We start from the raw sequence: 22,811 nt of genomic DNA, 5'->3' as shown, positions 1-22,811 counted from the left end.
TGTGGGGCTTGTGCCATAAGAGCTACAAAGGAGGCTCCTAACTTTTCACCTGTAAACACTAGCACTAGTCTCCTACAAAAACTTGAACTATAGGCAGGTCTGCCTGGCACTGAAAACAACAAAATCTAGGCTTATCTTGCTTTCTGGGGAAAGGCATGTGGTGTGCCGCCACAGAGAAAGTTTTGATTTTCCAAATTTATAAACAAACACACATAAATCCTAACTGTAATTATTCCACCATTATTAACATTGTTAGGTGACTTCCTCAAATCCCCCCGGCTGAATTTCAATGCATATCATTGTAACAGTTTTCCAAGACTAATTTCTCATAAAATTTACTTAGTCAATTAACTTCTTTCTTACTTTTCATAGAAACTTTAAACATATTATTATATATAATCACATATTTAAATCCTAAACCAATCTGGTATTTGCAAGTATTTCTATTTAAATTATCTTAGCATATTTAACTAAATATTCTTTAAATTCCATCCATTCTTCCTGGTACTCCTCCACCTTCTGGTCGCGGACTCTTCCGGTCAAGTCGGTTAGCTCCCAAAAGTCCATCATCTTCATCTGCCATTCCTCCACTGTTGGCACTTCTTGTGTTTTCCAATTCTTGGCTAACAAAATCCCTGCAGCAGTTGTGGCATACAAAAACAATCTAACATCTTTCTTGGGCAATTCCGGACCTATTATTCCAAGAAGGGAGGCCTCTGGTTTCTTAATAAATGTATATTTCAACATTTTTTTCAATTCATTATAAATCTTCTCCCAGAAGTCTTTCACCTTGGGGCAGGTCCACCACATACGAAAAAAGGTACCTTCTTTTTCTTTACATTTCCAACATAGATTATCACTATTGTGATAAATCTTTGCTAATTTTACAGGAGTTAAGTACCATCTATACATCATTTTCATAATATTTTCCTTTAACACTGAACATGCAGTGAACTTAACCCCTTTCCTCCACAACCTTTCCCAGTCTTCAAACATTATGTTATGTCCAACATCTCTTGCCCAATCTATCATCCCAGATTTAGCTTGTTCGTCCTTTGTATGCCACTCCAACAACAGATTAAACATTTTAGATAAATTTTTAACTTTAGAATCTAACAACTCCATTTCCAACTTGGTTTTTTCTGATGCAAAACCATTTTTCTTATCTAATTTATACAATTCATTGATCTGATGGTAATGTAACCAATTTATTTTATCTTTAATTTGATCAAATGGTTTTAATTTAAATCCTTTTTTCTCTTCCAGTAATAGATCTGAATATCTCAACCAATTAGTTTCCATATTTAACTTTTTTCTGGGCCTTTGCCTCCATTGGTGAAAGCCATCTGGGTGTTTTCCTTTCTAAAAGATCTTTGTATTTTATCCAAACATTATATAAGGGTTTTCTAAATACATGATTTTTAAAACCATTATGGGCCTTTATCTTGTCATACCACAGAGAAAGTTTTGTCTTGCGTCCCTGCATATTGCACATCTCCCACTGGTGCTACAGCAAGAATACAAGTACATGCAAGAGTTGTGTTAACATTTAACATTTGGACATGCATCAGATTATAGGCAGGGGAAGTGTGAAATTATCCTTGGAGCTGAACTTCACATTACTAGATGCAGGTCAAGTGGCAGGAAATGAAAGGATTTAGTAGCCCTTCTCCTGTGGCGCTAAAGTATGAAGGTTCAAGATGATTACCATAGGATATGTCCAACATTTTCAGTCTACTAGCACAAAGGCTGTTGTGCTAGTCGATAGATGAGTTGTAATTTTGCATAAGAGGAATCCAGCGCAACATTTGTGATAGCAGAAACTCATTCCACAACATATTGTAATTTCTTGTGCAACAACATTCACCTGGAGTTAAACATTTCACCAGTGAGTCACACATACCATGACGTGGCTTTAACTTAGCTCTAAATTGGATACAACCCTGTGTCTATTCTTTTCACTACTTGTTAAACACTGAAATAAGCTTTGTGGATGTCTACAACAAAGGCAGATGTACACCCCTTTTTAGCACTCTTTCCCTTTCTCCAAATACATCAGATTTGTAGAAGGCAACCTCTAGCAGGGCTGCCCTTCTGAATGGACCTAATGTGGTGGCAGATTTGGGTCACAACCAAAGGGCACCATATTACAAATTATTTAGTTTATTACATTTTTAACACCATGGGGGTACCAATCAGAATTTCCACCTCAAGCATCACAACATTATAAACAGTGTCTCCACTTTTGAGTTTTGGAATATTCGGTTCTCGGAAGAAGAAATCCTAAACACATAGGTTAAAAAAATGAAAATCCTTAGAAAATGATGCATGTTTCTTGTAACACTGACCACTAACCCTGGAATCTTCCTTTTCTCCTCCTAACTCAAGAGAGACTAGATTGTATTTATTTAATGTATTTATCTATGGTATTTTTACTCTTCTCTTCGGCCAAGTTGGTTTCCCAAGGGTGGCTTAGTCTTTACAACAATAAAATCCATAATATAAAAATTCAAGACAACATGGTGTCTATTGATTTTTGGAAAACAAAATATGAAATTGAAGTTAACAGAGATATTTGCTTTATTGCAATAATGGATACTCCCTTTTAGTATTACACAATTGTGTACATAGGCTTCATATGAATTAGATTAGATGTATATATTTTCACTGTTGTGTGTGTGTGTATACCTGTATATATACATATATAGTTAATAAAATGAACTAAAAAATAATTGGCATCTCCCATGTAGGGAAGGGTGTGCAATAGACAGATATGCTATTGTCAGTGTTCCAGTATGGCTGGCACAGACCTTGTTTGTTTTATTTGAGAACTTGATCTCACAACTTGGCAAATATAAACTGAATTTTGGCATTCTGAAAATGTTAGGGTTGGAGGACTTAAATCGGCTGTGGGTGTAAGGAAGAATAAAAACGTACCCTATGGGTTGCAGAAAAAAAATATACTTTGAAGTTAACATCCCCAAAACTATTTAGCAATACGTATTGCCAGATTCCTGCTTGTTCACTGCCATGTTATGAAATATCCTCCACCCCATTTTCTTAATATAAAAACAAAAGTAACTATTTTTCGTCGAGAATAATCTGTGTTTTAGAAATATACGAAGCAAAGATAGCAGCGTTGGTCCATGAGACAAAAAGTCCAGCATCCCACAGTGGGGCCAAAATCTTTAGTACAACCGAACAAGATGTCAGGAAAATCGCGTCTATGAAGAAAGATCACAGCATTTGGGACTTTTTAGTTTGGAGAAAAGGCAAGTAAGAGACGACCTGATAGAAGTTTATAAAATTGTGCATGGCATGGAGAAACTGGATAGGGAAGTTTTTTATCCCCCTCATAACAAGAGGACTCATGGACATTCAATGAAGCTGAATGTGGGAAGATTCAGGACAGATTGAAAAAAAACACTTCTTCGTGAGTACATAGTTAAACGATGGAAATTGGTCCCCAATGAGGCCGTGGTGGCAACCAACCTAGATGGCTTTAAAAGAGAATTAGACAAACGCATGAAGGAGAGGGCTATCGATGGCTCCAAATAATGGTGGCTATGGTATGGAAAGGGAAATTGTTTTTGTTTTTTGTGGGTTTCCCACAGGCACCTGGTTAGTCACTGTGAGAACAAGATGCTGGATTTGATGGGCCATTGGCCTGATTCAGCAGGCTATTCTTATACAATATCTACAGTGGTACCTCAGGTTACATACGCTTCAGGTTACACACTCCGTTAACTCAGAAATAGTGCTTCAGGTTAAGAACTTTGCTTCAGGATAAGAACAGAAATTGTGCTCCAGCGGCACAGCGGCAGCAGGAGGCCCCATTAGCTAAAGTGGTGCTTCAGGTTAAGAACAGTTTCAGGTTAAGAACGGACATCCGGAACAAATTAAGTACTTAACCAAAGGTACCACTGTATTCACATATAAGCCCCATTGAGTTCAGCCTACTCCCAGCTAAGTGTGCATAGGATTGCTGGCTTGATCTGTTAGCTAATTTGGAGTAGGTTTTTTTAAAAAAAGTTTTTTTAAAAAAAAACCTCATTGCATTTATTGTTTCCTTTTGATACAGCCAAACTACAGGGTGAGTCTTTTAAAAGAGGCCCCGTGGAACATGTGTACTCTGTATCCACAGGGCCTCTTTTAAAGGACTCACCCTGTATAACAAACAACGTTTTGGAGGAGGAAGAATGGTATCAGGCAAAGCTCTCTGAGACGGATACATTGTACAGCCAATCAGAATCTGAGAAGAAGCAGAGCCAATTGGAAGCAGACCTGTCTTAAGTCCCAGCCTTCGTGTGCTGTGGTGATTCTGAGGGGAAATTCCTGAGAGGCGAAATCTGCTCTGGAACCTTCCGTGTGAAAAAAGCCATTTGGTGCCTTTCTGAGGGGAATGGTGAGCCCCTCATCTAATTGTGGCTGTGGTGAAGGGAGGGCAGCTCGCAGTGCCTGGAAGCAGTTAGGGTTGTGTATCCACAGCACTGACCAGAAGAGGAATGACCTCTGAGAAGAGGGGAAAAACGCCATGGCGCACCTGTAGCAGCAAAACCAGAGGGCTTCATCTGCCCCAATAAAACATGCCTCTCCTGTCTCGGTCTCTACAGCCACAACCAGTGCTGTAACTCTCCAACGGTTTAACTTTACTCCCGAAGGGACACTCTTGCATGGTCTCCTGAAGCAGACGGATGCCAACAGCACAAACCCAGAGGCAAAGGGGAACAGTCCCTTTGGGGAAGGTTATTGAAATGCGGCCTACCAGTTTTGCATGGCCCTGCTTCTATCCAGGTGAGAATTGTGCGACAGACCAGGTGGGAGAGAACTTGCCAGTCAGGCCTGTGTCTCTGCCAGGGTCCTACACGTGAGTAGGACGATCCTAACACTTCCACTGTTCGGATTCCGTTCTTGGATCGAGGTAAAGTTTGCAAACTGGGACACTACTAGCTGTTTTGCAGTCTTCATAAACCGAATAGTTTGTGAACAGGGTTGTTCTTAAACCGAGGTACCACTGTATATTGCAGCTATGTAATATTTTTCAGTGCTATGGAAAAACCCTTGTTTTGGAGATTGTTTATATGGATAAGCCCTGACTTTGCTCCACACATCTGTGTGGAGATGAATTCAAGTAGCTTAAGAATTCTGTCAGGTTCATGGTGTGTGAGAACATGAGAAGTGCCTGGTGAGCAGAGCTGCTTCTACTTTTTGCATAGCAAGACATCCAATTTCAGTCCTTGAACAAAGATTCATACACAAAGCCTCACAACAGATATAGATGATTACAGTGAAAGCTATAGAATATAGAGCCATTGGTGTTTATTAAACTTAATCACTTGATCTCCGGCAGTTTCTGCACTAGCAACTACAGTAGTGGATTATATCATTCTTCTAATTCCCACTACCTCTCAGGTCACTGGCAGGTAATATATTTGAGCATTCATCCTGATTTCTTTGTGGGGAGGTTATATAGCATTGTGTCAATCTGTTGCTATCCCTTAATTTACAGTGCATTTTCCAATCTGATTTTTTTGAGGTGGGTTTGTCGCACAAGAGGACCACAAACCAATTCTACTAAGAAGCACTTCTTTGATAGTCAACAATTTGCACAATACATTATTTTTGAGAGGTGGAAGGTTTGGTGCTTTACAGCAGGCGATAGTGGTTTGAACTTATTTATTCTCTGGACTAGGAAGACAAAGCATTTAAAGTCTTCCTCCACAGGCTTATGCTCAAATCATCTTTTTAAAGTAACAGGGTGTGTGTGCCATTTTGTAGTAATTATTTTCACATAGTAGCATTATATTCAAATCTAGCTTTGAACATTTGATTGGGTCAGGTGATATAGTAGTTTTAACTCAGAGCTGCCAAATGTTGGTATAAAAGGAGGATGCTGGAATGTACTTTTGCTGATTTGGTGTCTGCTAAAAAGATGTTCAAAGGTGGCAGATCTAAAGCAGCCACTAGCTTATTAGAACAAAGCGTCATGTTGATCTGAAAGCCTGATGTTTCTTCAGAACTCAGCTTCGTTTCAGGGGAATAGAGTAACTCTTGCCGATTGCTGGTTCCAATTTATTCACTCCTTGGAGGAGACAATAATCAGGGAAGGAGATAAATAATCTTCAGATGGAACAATTAAATTTAATTGTCTGAAGACTATTTGTCTCCTTCCCTGACTATCGTCTCTGCTGCACGCCTAAATTGAATCCAGCTATCAAGAATATTAAACTTTGCTTTACTTTGAGACTTGTCTAGCTGCTGAGGCCAAAACCCTGGGTTAGGATTAAGTGATCATCGTTGGTCTTAATACAATTTGAGGTCATTTTGAATCTTTCACCCATGGAATTGCCTGCTCTGCAGACTCAAAATCTTTTTGAAAAACTCAAGAGGCCCTCCTTGGCTGCTGGGTGCTAGTATGACTCAGTTGAAGTCAGAGATTTTACAAACATATGCCAAATAAAAGTCTAGTCCTTGGAAGGCTAGCAACAGAAGCAGACCCAGAGAGTGGATCTGACAAAGCAGATTCTTCCCCAGGTGTTTGGGGAATCCTTAGTTGGGCCTTGGTGACTAACTAGTACATAACCCCAGTTCCCCAGCTGCAAACTAGATTGAAAATGATCTTGCATAGATGTTTTGAGGGTGACTGTGAAAAAAATTGCAAAGTATATCAAATGTTAATTGAGGTAGAAATGAATAGTCATTTTAGGACAAAATAGCAACAATCATAAAGTTATTCACTCAAAACAGTTTATTGATTTAATCTCCACAGAATATTGTGATGACCATTAGTTTAGATAGCTTTAGAATGAGTACTTTAGAATGAGACCCTACCTGCCCGTGGACTGTCTCGCCAGAGTGGTGCATGCTCTAGTTATCTCCTGCTTGGACTACTGCAATGCGCTCTACGTGGGGCTACCTTTGAAGGTGACTTGGAAACTACAGCTAATCCAGAATGCGGCAGCTAGACTGGGGACGGCCGCCGAGACCACATAACACCGGTCTTGAAAGACCTACATTGGCTCCCAGTACGTTTCCGAGCACAATTCAAAGTGCTGGTGTTGACCTTTAAAGCCCTAAACGGCTTTGGCCCAGTATACCTGAAGGAGCGTCTCCACCCCCATCATTCTGCCCGGACGCTGAGGTCCAGCGCCGAGGGCCTTCTGGCGGTTCCCTCATTGCGAGAAGCAAAGCTACAGGGAACCAGGCAGAGGGCCTTTTCGGTAGTGGCACCCGCCCTGTGGAACGCCCTCCCATCAGATGTCAAAATGATAAACAACTACCTGACATTCAGAAGACATCTTAAGGCAGCCCTGTTCAGGGAAGTTTTTAATGTATGATATTTTAGTGTTTTTTGGTTTCTATGGAAGCCGCCCAGAGTGGCTGGGGAAACCCAGCCAGATGGGCGGGGTACAAATAATAAATTATTTTTATTACTACTAGATAAATTAATAAAGGAATTAACCATGTCAGCTAATAATTGAACCTCAGTCTTCACATTTAGATCTCTAGTTGGAACTCTTCTTTAATATCTCTGCAGTTAATAGAAAATAGGAGAACTAGGACCACTAAATACAATGCACACAACCCCCCCCCCTTCTACCTATTCAACCCCTAGTCAACATGAAAAGTGCTATCTAATATTAGTACTAAATACATCAGAAGCACTAGATGCCAGGATGCTAGCTTTTTACACAGGCCTTCTTCACTTATTAAATATTAATAACTGGGTTAAGTACAGCAAAATGGTTGCCAGTGCTGTGCTTCCAAGAGGCTGTAGCACTTCTTGTGGTGGTGCTAAGGATTGCAGGGTTGAGCGCAGTTTCCCACACAACCTGCCCCTTGAGACCCTGAAAACAGGTGTATTGTTTTTAATTACATTTTAACCTGATCTGATATCATGTAATGGGAGACAATAAATGAGTGAATGAATGAGGCCATGATCCAAGTCTTAAAAAAATAACATGCAAAGCCATCCACAGACTTTTAGTTTTGCCTAGGTTAAAATTGTTGGAAGTGTCTATGTTCCTGAAGCAAAATGGGTATAATTTTAGATCACCAGTACCATTCAATGCTCTAACTAGGAACACTGGATTACACAAGCAGTTCTTGCCCTTTACAGCACAAATACTAGACAATCTATTAAGCCTAATCTTTCAGAGTGAGTAATGGGCTGTATGAGAACCAATAAACTGAAGCTTAATCCAGACAAGACTAAGGCACTATTTATAGGTGGTTCCCTAGACTGGATAATAATAATAATAATAATAATAATAATAATAATAATAATAATAATAATAATTATTAATATAAAAAATAAATAAATTAATAATTTATACCCTGCCCATCTGGCTGGGTTTCCCTAGCCACTCTGGGCGGCTTCCAACAAAACACTAAAATACAATAACCTATTAAACATTAAAAGCTTCCCTAAACACGGCTGCCTTCAGATGTCTTCTAAAAGTTTGGTAGCTTTTTTTCTCTTTGACATCTGGTGGGAGGTTGTTCCACAGGGCGGGTACCACTACCGAGAAGGCCCTCTGCCTGGTTCCCTGTAACTTGGCTTCTCGTAGTGAGGGAACCGCCAGAAGGCCCCCGGCACTGGACCTCAGTGTCTGGGCAGAATGGGATGAATGGGATGTGGCATACTCTGGATTGAGTTATGCTATCTTTGATGGAGAAGGTATGTAGCATGGAGTACTTCTGTATCCATTACTGTTGCTTGAGGCCCATGGCCTTGGTGGTATGGATTGCCCTCCATCAGCCATAACCTGTGATACAGCTGTGCTAGGACAGCTACTTCTGTTGTCTGCTCTGGTAACCTTAGGATGGAGGACTGCAGTGTGTTATAAATTGGGCTGCTTATGAAGATAGGTTGGAAACTGCATCTGGTGCAGAATTCTGTGGCCAGATCGTTGACCAGAGTACAGTGGTGCCCCACTAGACGAATGCCTCGCAAGACGAAAAACGCGCTAGACGAAAGGGTTTTTCGGTTTTGCGTTGCTTCGCTAGACAAATTTCCCTATGGGCTTGCTTCGCAAGACGGAAACGTCTTGTGCTTTTTTCTTAAAGCCCCTTAAAGAGGCGCAGCTGCGACGGACCGTGATTCACAAGAGCGCGAGGGCCCGGGCGGTCACGCCCAGGCGAGGCTCCGACCCGCCATGCCATGCCGATGCATGCCACGAGCGAGCCCAGGCCGCTGACGCGGCACGCCGCCGGGCGTGACGGGTGCCAGCCGGGGTACGCGCGGCGGACCCATGCCTGGCCCTAACCTGTGCGGAGGGCAGGGCGCGGGCGACCCCTCTGGCCGGCGGCGATGTCCGCCCGTCGACGCGCTGGGAGCCCCTCCGGGCGCGCGCGCGGGTGGCCGGCCGGGGGCCGCCCGGCAGGCAGCAGCGGGCGTCTGGGCCGGCGAGGGTGAAGAGGGATGCGCCGTCGCTCGGGTCGCCGCCGGGTCTTTCTCCTCTGGCGTCCTGTCACTGGGCAGGCTTCGGCCGACGCGCAGCGGCGGTGCCGCCACCCTATCTCCCATCTCGTCTGGGCGAGGCGCTCCGCTTGCTGCCCCTGCCGCTGGCGGCCCCCTCGGACCTCTCCGGGCGCGGGCCCATCCGCCGTACCAGGCCCCCTCGGGCGTGCCGGCCGACTGGAGGGAAACTCCGGAGGCCCGCAGGGGGCAGGGCGGCGGAAGCCGAGCGCCCGGACGGTGAACCCCCCCAAAAAAACCAAAAAAACCAACAAAAAAAACAGAAACGCAGCTGCGACTGGCCGTGCTTCGCAAGACGAAAAACATCGCAAGACGAAAAGATTCGTGGAACGAATTAATTTCGTCTTGCGAGGCACCACTGTATGATGGTCTAAACATATACTGTAACCCCAATACTGACATGACTGCACTGGCTAGTTTCCAGGCTCAATTCAAAATGCTGGTTTTGAGCTATAAAGCCTTATGTCGTTCAGGAAGTGGTCCCCTCGGCATACCTAGGTTACCTTGTGCACTTAGCAAAAAGCTGTATCCCCCCCCCCCCGTCCCTTGCATTCTTGGCAAGGAGTTGTATTGGCACTTCCGAAGCCGGGAGAGCCCATAGACCAGAAACACAAAAAGGTTGCTCTTCATCTATTTTTGTGCTCTGCCATTGACTGCCTCCGCTGCCATCAGGGTTAGGTCTGCCTCCCACCCACCCCATTGGTCCATCCTGCCTTCTTCCCCTCGCTGTTTTCCTTCCTAGCCACTCCGAGCCAGAGTGAAGAGGCACAATTTTTGCACTCTCCTGGGCCTACACCCTTGGCAAGGGCCAACCTAGCCAACCCCTAGGTACACCACTGCTCCCCCACTTGTGGAATGCTCTCCCCAAGCAGTCATACCTGACCCCATCTTTATCCAGTTTTAGGCACCATGTGAATACTTCTCTCTTTACCCAGATCTTTGGCCCTTAGTTAAGGGGTGGCATTGTTGCCTCATTTAGTGGGAAAGTAACCTGCTTTTTTCCATATAGCTGTATTTTTTGGTTTTTATTGTTGTACTTGATCGGTTTTAATGTAAGCTGCTTTGGGTTATTCCATAAGAAGAGTGACTGGCAAATATAATAAATAATAATGAAACTATAATGCTGCACATGGTTTAGATTGCAACTGAGCAGCCAAAATTTTGACCCCATGGTTCATATATTAAAACCAATGAGATAGAAGAAAACAAAAGTGTTATGGTTCTTCTGATGCACACACCCCATTCATTTCATTACGGGGATCTTTGCACACAGATGTTTCTTCCATAGCAATTAATCTTAGGGCAGGAGAGCTGTATGTGCCTTTGAGAACTCCCACATCTGCACAAAGTGGGTTCTCATACTCTGATTCAAGTTCGTATTTGCAGCCTCCCCTTGCTTCCATTTCTTCCATAGAAACTATAAGCAACCTGACTTTAGCTCCAGCTTGCCCTATAAACTTAGTGTAGGAAAATTATTTCCAAGAAAGACCCATGACCTGTCAGAACTCTGCTGCTAAAATCAGCTGCCACAAGATACTCTGGAAGAAGTATTCCCTGTGTTATTTCAGTATTGAACAATGTAGTTCTGAAGCAATCTAAACTAGTAAAATTGCTTTTGATCTTGAATTCCCATTTTTCATACATTTTTCTATTCCTTTATTGACCACTGTTCCTGTATTGCAGCCTTATAAATAAGTTCTCAAAAGTTATTAGCTTGCAAAGAGAAAAGATAATACTAGTCTGCTGGGGTTTGCAGGAGAAAGACAACAGCCAATTGGATTTATTTGCTGGACATGGGGGAGGCGTCTTTCCTCTTTTGGCAACGTGCATAGATTCTATGCTGCGTGCAGAGGAGCTTCATCCTTTCTCTTCCTGCCTGATGATATGCCTGTATGCAATAGTAATGTCACCTGTGGCTGTCAGACTAGTATTTTAATACAAGACTGTGCTACTGAATATTAACCACATTCCATAAAAGAGCATTTCAAAGTTCAGTGCTGGTTTAATTGACATAACTTATATTGTGCAGCAATGAGGCTGAAATGACCCTAAAAATAAAACAGCAAACAGTCCATAAAAATATACATAATTTCATAATGATTCTGATCTTATTTTATCTCTTCTTCTTCTTAAGGCGGTGGAGGCTCCAGCATTTCAAACAGCTTAAGAGACAGTGTGAATTCCTCATGCAGGTGCTATCAATTAATGCCTTCATTAAACACCAAGATCAAAGCCATCCACAGATGGAGCATGATGGAAAGAGAGGCTGTTGAGCCCCATAATGTCACCCACCAATGTTCACAATTTCAAAAGAATTTGACTGGGAGGACACCAGTTAGACTTGGAAGATGGAACACATTAATAATATAGAAGCCAGTAAAGAGAAATAACGTTTGTCCAGCATTTCAGGTCTGTTTTCCATGTTGACTTTCCCCTAATATCATCAGAGATGTACATATGGTATGGAGGAATAATAAAAGTAATAAAAGACCCCTTGAATAGATACTGCAATAATTTTCACAACCCAAGTGCATATCAATAAAATCCCTGCTCATGATATGGCAACCTTGAATGTTACATAGTATATTGTCGGGGTGGGGGGGGAAGAGTAGAAAACCAGCAGACATGCAAGGGTAAAGAGCATTTGCCCATTCTGTTCCTAATAAAGGGGCTGAAGAGTTCAGGGGAGATTTGAGATAATTGCAAAACAAAAATGCTTTGAACTCTTTCTACCACTTTGTTTTTTAAATCTCCCCACAGATCGGTGAATTGCAGTATTTTTGGCTTGATTTCAGCTATGAAGGGTTAAGATTACCATATTACCTTTGTGGTTTCAGTACTTGGAAAATGAACAGATATCCTTACATGCTGAGGATTCTTCCCTAGTGGATGGGTGTTCTGGGTAGTGACCAATCGGGTAGAGACATTGTGTTGGTTTGTGATGGGCTTGAATACTGTATTACCTGTATACCTGAAGGAGCGTCTCCACCCCCATCGTTCTGCCCGGACGCTGAGGTCCAGCGCCGAGGGCCTTCTGGCGGTTCCCTCATTGCGAGAAGCAAAGCTACAGGGAACCAGGCAGAGGGCCTTCTCGGTAGTGGTGCCCGCCCTGTGGAACACCCTCCCATCAGATGTCAAAGCGATAAATAACTACCTGACATTCAGAAGACATCTTAAGGCAGCCCTGTTTAGGGAAGTTTTTAATGTGTGATATTTTAGTGTATTTTTGGTTTCTATGGAAGCCGCCCAGAGTGGCTGGGGAAACCCAACCAGATGGGCGGGGTACAAATAATAAATTTTATTATTATTATTATTATTATTATTATTAATTAGTATTATTATTATGACTTTATGTATGCACCACGTTATGGTTAAGGTCTAATGACGACTTGCATAATAAATACCATGAAAACGTACAATAATAACTAAATAATAACTAATTGAAACACCTCCCTGCCCAGTATACATTTGCTGACATTAAATAACCACAAATGATCCCCATAAAACAAGCAGCTAAAAACCACCCTTTGAATGAGAGACAGCTATCAGCATTCCAATACTTGGGTGTATAAAACTGCTTTAGTCTGGCACTGAAAAGACTTGGGGCCAGGTGCATAGTAACTTTTTTGCCTGTTGTGAATGTTGCAGATGTCACCTTTCATTTAGCCTTGTATACAGTGCTGGGCAAGAGTCAATACTTGCAGTGCATGCTGGTTGGAATGATGCTGAAAAATGTAGTCACATGTTCCTGGAAGCAAAATTTGCTAGGCAAGAAGTTTTAGGAACTTCAAAGGTAACTTTCTCTGAAATGCTACCACTCCATGCACTGGGCCAGCTAGACAGGCAAAGTCGAGGAGTTCCAATGCTCACCTGAGATCTGGTGAGAGAGGAGTTTAGAACTAGTAGGGACTGAGGAATGTTTTGAGGCAAGCCTGGCCTGCAAAAAGGAGACAGGATCCACTGGAACCAAGCAGAACCAGACTCTTGGTGCTTAAAATAACAATAAGGTGGAAAAGCAGCATTTAACTGCTGAGGAAAAAGCAGCTGGGGAGCATTTGGTTTGGGATAAATATGAGGGTGTAAATGTTTGATTGTCCAGATGGAGGTGGGATAGAGCTAGGCAATGGAAGTACAGGAAACACAATAGCCATTCAGTGAGGCTAAAGTGCTGTAGCAAAAGATGCACATGTCAGAGACATTTGGAAAGAGACATAATGATGTATAGATATTTATGTGCTAATGCTAGAAGCCTCTGAGGCAAGCTGAGCAAGCTGGACTGTTTGGTTTTAAAGGAGAGCATAGTTATAGTGAGCATAACAGAAACCTGGTGGAATGGATGGAAGCAGTGGGGCTTGGATATCACTGGATACAAACTCTGTACTGTTCCTGTGTGACAGCCTAGTTCAGAAGGAAATATGCTAAGAAAATGCTTACCTTTCTACTGTTCAGCTGTGACTACATTTTTTCAGATTACTGTCCTGATGAAAACCTCATTCTCCAAACCTTTTGATGGCAGCTCAAAGTACAGAATAGCCTTTACTAATACATAGCTTAAGATCTTTGAGATCTCAGTTCTTATGGTGACATCCAAACAAACATTGATAATGTAAGTTTTGTAGTCTGAGGCAAATGAAGAAAAAGCATTTTAATGTATTTCCTGGGGGCTTTTTTCTGTCTTTACCTCCCTCTGAAGAGCCTTAAGTATTATGCAGAAATTAGGGAGGGAAAGAGAAGTGGGTATAAAGAGTTCTGGCATAGTATTGAACACAGACAAATTTGCCTCTGTCACTTAGCCAGTATCTTCTTGGTGTCATAGCATATATATGTTTGGCTTGCCCTATAATGTAGGGCTTGTCTCAAAATTTTTGTCATAATGAGCCACTGGCTTGCATGCAATTTTACTTATGCTGTCTAGAGCATTCATCCTAGAGTTTATAGGAAAGTTACAGCTATTTTGTACTAGCCAAGTGTTAACCCCCCCCCTATTTTCCAGTGTATTTTCCTGTCACTTATAAAGTCCAGTGAAATGGGTTTGTTGTGCAAGAATTCCAAAATCAACTTTAATTGCATAAACCTGAATTTGCTGGTATGTGATTGAATTCCACCTGAAAATATTACCAGTCTAGAAGCATCCTGTATTGTGATGGCCAAAATTGAGTGCACCCCTGGGGCCACCCACTCTTTCACAGGAGCGTCCTCGTTTTCATCTGTGAAATTGATGCTACATTTTAAATCCCATAGGAAGGTGACTTTTGCTACCACAAGCTTCCTCAACAGCAACAGCAAACAGGATTTTTCTTTGTTCCTTGCTGAGATGCAATAACATGAATATTTAGATTCAAGGGGTTCCGATTCTCCCCAGGATTTTGTTGTGATATGGAAGCCATGTAGCAGTGGGCCTATTCTTTTGATCTATTTATACTCAATAGCCTATCGTACTCAGTAGAAGAAAAAAGTCATGTTTGTAGATAGGTTGTCAGTGTTCTTATTTCTGGATGGAATTTCAGATGTATGTTTCCATATTAAAATGGAAATAAAAGGATGCCTTTTAAAATATATAGAAGTATGCTGTTTCAAGCTCTTTTGAACAAACAGTAGGATACAAACGCGATAATTTCACATTTGCCAGAAGCTGTTATCTTGGGATTGTTATAACAACATCTGTCTACAGTTTGAGCCACACACTTTGAGCTATTCACAAGCCAAATGCATTTCCCTGGGGAACTATGAACTCCACTTAACTTTGAAAATAACCATGGTTATTTAAAGAGCCACTGATTCTTATAGTGTTTATTTTCTCACTTGCCACAGCTTCAGGATGACTCCTGAATAAAATAAACAAGTATTAGATGCAATATTTAGGAGCTGTTTTCATTTAAGGTCTGATAGGCAAGAGAAGAGTATATTACCAGTTTAGTGTCCTTGGGGGCATTCCCTTTTGTCAGTGTTATTAGGATTGCAGGTGAAAAAATCTAACAAGGCCTCCTGCTGACAGTGCCTTGCCTCCTTGTCCTGCAAACCTACTTGAAGGCATCAGCTAAAACCTACTTTCACTGGTAAGGCACTCAGTCGTGGTTCAGAATACATGTGAGATTAAGATCACCCTAGGCATGGTGCACCAGCACAAGGCGTATATATATTGTTTGCACCTGATGAAATCAAAAGGGACAGCAGGTTTACGTTTGTTGTTGTTGTTTGAGAATCCATCACTCCTTTGAGTCATATAATATCAAGACATAGTGTGCTGGGCTGGAACATGCAAGATGCAGGATTGCATGAGAGAAAGATCTGAACAAAGCCTAGGCTGAGAATGGCGCAAGGCAGGTCCATTTTGTGGGGGATAAATGCAGCATCAAGCCAGAAAGGGGTAATCAGCACCACAGATGGAGTTTAGGCATTGTCACAAGTAGGATAATTGAACTAAAGTAATCAAGGGGGAATTCTAGAGTAATGTATACATTGACAGAAGTTAAGAAAAATCAGAATCTCTTGTTGACTGCCTCATTTCTTAATTGCTGAAATAACTGGCACAATGAATGTCTGTTACCAAGTCTCCAACTGGATGATTACACTTTTTGCCATCTCTTGCTATGTAAAAGTTATATTCTCCCTGGCCAGTTTGCTGTTTGATCGGTCTCAGACCAGAGTGAGCAGGATAGTGGATTCATGTTACAGGGAGCATATGTTTATGCAAATCTACTTGTTGAGGAGTCCTGTGGTAGGGAACTGATTTCCTCTTATCTGCAACCTGCACAATTGCTGTGGGTTGGAGAGACTCACAAGAGCTGTCATTTAATCACTGCTGTTACCCTCTGCTGAGGAGCTATTGCTGTCACAGACCCAATCCACCCATAATAAATCTTTTGAAAGAAGCCATGCCTTGTGTACTCTGGAAGCAGTTGTTTTTGCCTGTTAGGAAGACAAGCCACCCTGAGAGTCAGCAATATCTTCTAGTGCAGTGTTTCCCAACCACTGTTCCGCGGCACACTAGTGTGCCGCGAGATGTTGCCTGGTGTGCCGCGAGATGTTGCCTGGAGGGAAGCGGGCGAGTCGGGCGGCGAGAGGCGGGGCGGCGGCGGCGAGGAGAGGCCGCCCAGCGCGGGGCTCTCGCCGTCTGCCTGCCTGGCTGCCTGCGAGCTCGGCGGGCAGCGCCTCCGTCCGCAGCGCCCGCCTCGCGGCTCTCATTCCCTGCCCCTGCCAAAGCTCACCCAGCCAAGCCGCGCTCTCCTTCCTGCCTCGCTTTGCTGCCTCCTCCCCCCCACCCCCAAAGCTTGGAGGTTCCCCGGCAAGGGGGAGGGAAAACAATTGAAACTTACACTTTCATGCGTCCCTCCCGGCGTGACGCTGCGCGCTGACGTCACGGGGCTGTAATGGTGGTGTGCCTCGAGATTTTTTTCATCAAACAAGTGTGCCTTTGCCCAAAAAAGGTTGGGAAACACTGTTCTAGTGAGCACCCCTCCCTCTCCCCTAAGCAATTTTTACCTGGCTGTATGCATGTTGGGGCAGGGGGAGCATCAATTGTCTTTTTTTGGTGTGTCATCACACTGGATTTTAATAAGAAGGCATTCAAATTATGGCAGGGAGAGTCAAAATTGGTTAAAGTGTAGAATTTGGAAACTCCCTGATTGTAATCCTGGCTCTGACACTGACTTGCTTTGCTACTTTAGACAACTCATTTAATGGATTTGTGCTTTAACCTGTCTTCCATCAAGATATAGGAGGAAATAGCTGGATAGTGAGTGCAATAGTAAAATCCAGTGTGGTGACTAAGATGTTGTGTTTGGATACAACTTGATTCAAATTACACCACTCAGCCATGAAGTTTACTGAGTGGCTGTAGGTGCATTACTATTTCTCAGCAGAACCTACCTCATAGGGTTGTGAGGTGAAAACACTACCACTTTGAGCTCCTTGGATGAAGTGCAGGATGTAAATGTGATGTATAAGCACGCTATGATATGGCAATTGAAATGTATGGAATTATTCTACAAACTCATAGTTTACTTTTGGACCATTGTTCCCATAAGGATTGTTCTGGTGAGCATTATGTCCTTTCCATAGCTGTTTGGGCTACAAAACAATTTATAAACTGAAAACTAAAGCTGTAACCCAAATAATGTATAAAGCATTTCTGAGCAAGACCACAAATTCATCAGTTTACCCTAGCTGATTTTCTGGTCAGTGCTCTTTGGTGATGTAGGGACTAAATGCTATTGCTGTGCTCTGCTCTTTGTGCTGCATTAAAGTGTTATTGGATTCACTCAGCGATGCTATTTAAAATAACATTTAAATGCGGATGGCTTCAGGCAACCCTCAAGATGGCAGCATGTGCAGACACTATGGCACCAATCCTGCAGGGAGTTCTGCACAGAGAAACTCCAATGGACCGTTTCAGGACTGGAGCCTAAACTACAAATAAAGAGAGCTTGAGCAATTAAAGGGGATAGGATCAATGTTATTTATATACACACACATATGCACAAGCTCCAGTTGCGGGCTGAGCTCATTTTTATAAAAACTTTAATCGTGCTTGGAAGAAAGGAGACTTGTCAGTTTCCCTGTATGATTATTATTGGTTTCATTTTCTCATCCTTCTGCTCAAGGCCTACTGGCTGTTTTTTTCTGCTCTGAATTCCAGCACTGCAAAAGAGGATCCAGCTCTCTGTCCATGATCCTTGCAGATTTAAATACAACAGACTAACAACGCTATTTCCATGCTTGTGCATGGACAGGCATTATTTTTCTAGGAAAGCAACAACATCCTTCAGAACTTACACTTCAGAATTATCTCAGTGACATCGTTTGAAGACATTCATGAAAACAGCATCATGGCACAAGAAGGAAAGATGGGATCACTCTCAGCAGCACAGCCATGTTTACTACAGACCACAGTTTTGATAATAGTTGCAGCTAACAAAGAGGCTTAGCAGCCAACAAAACATCATGCTATTGGATGTACAAGATCAGCCAATCACAGTCATAGTAACAAAACACCAACAAAGGAGAGGAAAGGAAAAGTTAAGAACTACCAATGCCTTGAAGCACACCTATGACAGCAAAGTCAAATTTCACATGTCTGATTTCTTTTTTTGCTTTTAAAATGAAAGGGAACATTGTACTTACCACAGATTTTTGCTCATATACAAGTGCAGAGACTTGTCTCTATATCTGGGATAGCACCTACTCCTGGTAGGAAGACAGGTTCAACCTTTGATCTCACTAAGGGAAGGAGTTCCCTGCTCTCCCCCCATCAAGAACAAATATGGAGACTTAGGGAAAAAGTATTACCACAGCCATGCAAAACCAAACAAAGAGAACTGAAGAGTAAAGAGACAGGGCAACTCTATATGGACATTTGTAGTTTCCCCTTATGTGCTTTTGAATACATCATTGCCAGAAGCTCAATCTTAGGTAGGTAGATCAGCCTCCCTACTTTTAGAAGAATGAGAGTTTATAGTAAGTAATTTCTCTCTCTCTCCCCCTCAGGAATACAGAGACATGCCTCTCTATCTGAGATGCAGAAAAGCTGTAATCTCCTCTGAGTGGACTTATACAGTGGTGCCTCGCAAGACGAAATTAATCTGTTCCGCGAGTCTCTTCGTCTTGCGGCTTTTTCGTCTTGTGAAGCACGGCTATTAGTGGCTTAGCGGCTTTAAGAAAAAGGAAACAAACTCGCAAGAACTCGCAAGACGTTTCGTCTTGTGAAGCAAGCCCATAGGGAAATTCGTCTTGCGGAACGACTCAAAAAATGGAAAACTCTTTAGTTTTGCGCGTTTTTTGTCTTGCGAGGCATTCGTCTTGCGAGGTACCACTGTAGTTTGTTTCCGGCATACTTCATGAAATTAGCACCCTCTGCAAAACATTTTGTCCAAAGTCAGCAGCAGCTGATGACAAAGACCCTCTTTATAATGTCTGGTAAACATGTGAACCAATGACCAGACTGCAGTTCTGCAAATCACTTCCAAGGGGGATTGCCCCCAAATACTATAGCAGGTGGTGCTCCTCATAAAATGAGAAGTAATTTGAGATGGTATAATTTTTCCCAGTGCCTTCAAAGCTCCAATAATGGCATCAAGCAATCTAGACAAAGTACCAATGACTATCGAATCACTCAGGAAGGACTACCGGAAGGATATGAAAAGATCCTCCTTCCCAATAGCTTTCCAGACTGAATAGAAATGTGCTTTTGATAAGTTTTCTCCAGAATGGACCATGATGGGGGGCAAGGTTTAGGCAAAGCTAATTTCTATGAAAATGTTAATTGCCCTTTGACATATAGTCCTATCCATATGAACAATACAGAAATCCTTATTTGTGGACAGTGAGCCCAGGCTCTGAGATTCTCCAAGCAAAAGTGATGGAAAAAACTATCTTAAAAGAATCCCCTCCAGGGGAACACTAGGTGAAAACTTGGAGAGGACTGATCAAATCATGAGTGTGTAGTTGAAGTTCCAAGTAGGATATCCATAGACCAGTGAAGGATTACTTAAGGAAACCTATGTATGTGAGGATGGAAATTCTTAGGACTTCACTCAGGACTAAGACCTGTCTCTTAAAGGTATTTGTACTGAGTCTTTTCTTTAGAAGCTTGTGAAGAAACTTCAGAACATAATTTGCTTTGCTCTTTTTCCAGGTGAAAGCTCTTCCTGGTAATGCAGTTGAAGACTTTCAAAGTACTGTATCTCAATAGTATTTCTATTGGTGGAATCCCTTGCAAAAGAAAAGAGAGCAGAGGAAATTACTCAAATAATTCATGGCCCTTAATGCCTGTTCCACAATGTCTAGGCTGCTAGTTGGTAACAATTTGGCTGCAGGTGAAATGCCAGCCCTTGCAACAGAAGGCCTGACTTGCTTGCAACTTCCAGGCTCTGCTTATTGACAGAAGGGCTAATGCTGAAAACCAAGGTCTCCAATACCAAAAGAAAGTTCCCCAGGATTACTTTACTGTGTCAGATCCAAACTTGCTAAACTGAGGAAGAAGTGGGATAGAAGTAAATGCATGAGGTTTTTTAGATCAATGCAATGGGAGCATCCCACATTAGGGGACAGTGATTGTAAATAATATGTCTAGCAGATTGTTTTCTGAACTTTGTGAAGAGGTTCATCACTGACATCACTATCAGCTGGAACACCCAAAGGAGTATATTCAGACTGTAGGGTGTTCTGCTTGCTGAGCCAGTCTTCTGTTAAATTAAGAATTCTCATGTATTTCAATCTGGAGGAAAGGCTATTCTCCCATTCAGTCTATTTTCTATAGTCTGGGTGTAACGGTGTTGATTGCATTCCTTCTTGCATGTTTATGCACATCTTTGCCCAGTAATTGTGTGGGCAAAGGACTGATCTGTATTTGCAGTTGGAACAGCAGCAGCAACAGTTTGATCGTTCTGGGTTCCAGGCTGCTGGTGCTCATTTGATACTCCAACCATGTTCTCTGGGCCATCTTTGGTTCTCTGGGCCATCTTTGAGCTCCTCAACCAAAGAGGCTCACATCCATGGTGATAAGAATGTGGTGGATTTCCAAGAGATAATCCCCGAAACTTCCATTCTGAAGCCAGTCAATCCAGGCACTGAGCACTGAGCCTACATTGCAATCTGTTATTGGAATAAGAGAAACATCTTATACCGGAGTCCATCATGAAACTTGGTCTATGCTTTTACACCTGGCAGAATATCATGTTCTCCAGAAGTTGAGAATTCCACAGAGTCTGCTTGGTATGAGTGTTGAATGGCTCATGAGTGGATGGAAACATCTGGTTCCTCTGGGTCCAAGACAGCTCAATCATTGCACTAGTTTACAAAACCAAACTAGAATTAGAAACTTGTTGAGTCTGTTTAAATCAAGCAGATCACTTAAACTATAAGAATAACTAAAGTGTTTGGGAAAGGAGAGCTGGTTCTATGGCTTGAATGTCTGTGAGTTGCTGTGTGGCTTTGAGTTGTTGATGTTTACTTTGGCTCCTGGACATAGTTTGTTCACCTTTACTTTTGTATTCTACATAATCTTGCCTCTGAGATAGCAGATTCAATGAAACAACCTATGAGGATTTTGAGGAACTCTTCGACATCCTTCCTGACTTTTGTTGGTGCTTAGGTAACTGATGTGGACTTGAATCACCTGGGAAGAAAGTGCCAGAGACCACCCTCTATCTGTTACAAGGGGGGGGGGGACTGGTGGCAAGAAGAGTAATATATTTTCCTTCCCCATAGGATATGGGACTAGTTTATAGGAGCGGATAAAATATTTACTTTGTTGGCATGTTTGAAGCTTTTAGATTGCTTGGATTTGTAGAATGGCTTGAAGACCTGAAATGACTTGTTTGGGTGTGAATGTTGTCTTCTTAGCCATACGGAGGGATTTTGTATTAGACTTGTCTCAATTTCAGCAGTTTCAAAGGGAGCCCAAACACCATACAACCCTTAAAAAGGATAGCTGGCCAAACATGTTCGAGTATGTATAAACAATGAACTTTTTTAAAGTCTAAAGTTCCTGTGCTCTACTATATTGGAAGCATTGCATTATGTTCCAAGTTACATAGCATCTGTGGAAGAATCCATCAGCACAATAATTATGAGGGAGATCTAACATTCATCCTAGATGGTTTTGAATGTTTCTGTTCTGCAGCAGTAAGATTTGCCACCCAAAGGTGAACTGCTTTGGCAAATGGAATTAGTCTTAAGGCCCTTGATGAAGGCATAGGATGCAGCCACTTTGCAAAAGCTAAGCAGGTCTAGGCCTGGACAGGAGAGACCACCTACAAACCCTTTGCTTGCTGCCTTTTGTTCCACGGAGGAAGGGTGGGATACATCCAAAATAAATAACATGTTTGTATCATCAAGGCTGAGGCCCCCAACATTGAGAAGTATTGCTCTGTACTTGTCACTGAAGTTCTCAAGGGACCCCTTTCTCTTTTTTTGTAAATAATTTTTATTCATTTTCCAATAAAAAAATCATATTAATAACAAAACAGACCAAATCTTACCACATTAAAAAACACAAAAAATACAGCCAATTAAAATAATTTCAAAGGGGGATTCCCATGTTCTGAATTTCAAGAGATAATATCTTCATTTATTTTCTGCTTTCTTCTTGGTTGTTTCCCAGTTTTCTAATCCTGATATTAACTATCCTCATCTCTCAGTCCACCAATTGCTTATATGTGGCTCTCTATCTTTGTTTGACGAGTCCATATTTCTATAATCACAGAGGAGGTAAATTATATTCCATGTTGTTCTCAGTCATATTATTTTGAAGCACATTCCTCTTTTGATAGCCCCTCCTTTCTCTGCCATTTCTTGCTCTGAAAGGCTTTGGGCTTCCATCCAAGATTAA

The 22,811-nt window shown here is 42.1% G+C and overlaps 3 long non-coding RNA genes across 4 annotated transcripts in view; 2 read left to right on the top strand and 1 right to left on the bottom strand.

The window, feature by feature from the left end:
* The first annotated feature begins 3,932 nt into the window (after positions 1 to 3,932).
* LOC308573220 overlaps positions 3,933 to 22,811 on the top strand; it is a 22,651-nt gene continuing 3,772 nt past the window's right edge. Inside the window, exons 1-2 of one of the 2 annotated variants that reach the window (XR_014001990.1) lie at positions 4,803 to 4,921; positions 11,616 to 11,890. This is a non-coding gene — a long non-coding RNA (uncharacterized lncRNA). The other variant, XR_014001989.1, reaches the window with a different exon arrangement.
* Positions 17,916 to 18,385, bottom strand: LOC308573227. The gene is made up of 2 exons (XR_014001997.1): positions 18,257 to 18,385; positions 17,916 to 18,121 (listed from the first exon to the last, which is right to left on the bottom strand). It is a non-coding gene; the product is annotated as an uncharacterized lncRNA (long non-coding RNA).
* On the top strand, positions 18,115 to 21,849 carry LOC308573219. The gene is made up of 2 exons (XR_014001988.1): positions 18,115 to 19,023; positions 19,287 to 21,849. It is a non-coding gene; the product is annotated as an uncharacterized lncRNA (long non-coding RNA).

Source organism: Podarcis bocagei (assembly GCF_964188305.1).
Source record: "Podarcis bocagei genome assembly, chromosome: 14".
NCBI classification, from domain to species: domain Eukaryota; kingdom Metazoa; phylum Chordata; class Lepidosauria; order Squamata; family Lacertidae; genus Podarcis; species Podarcis bocagei.
Note: the sequence above shows the minus strand (reverse complement) of the source record. Positions and strands in the feature narration are given on the sequence as shown.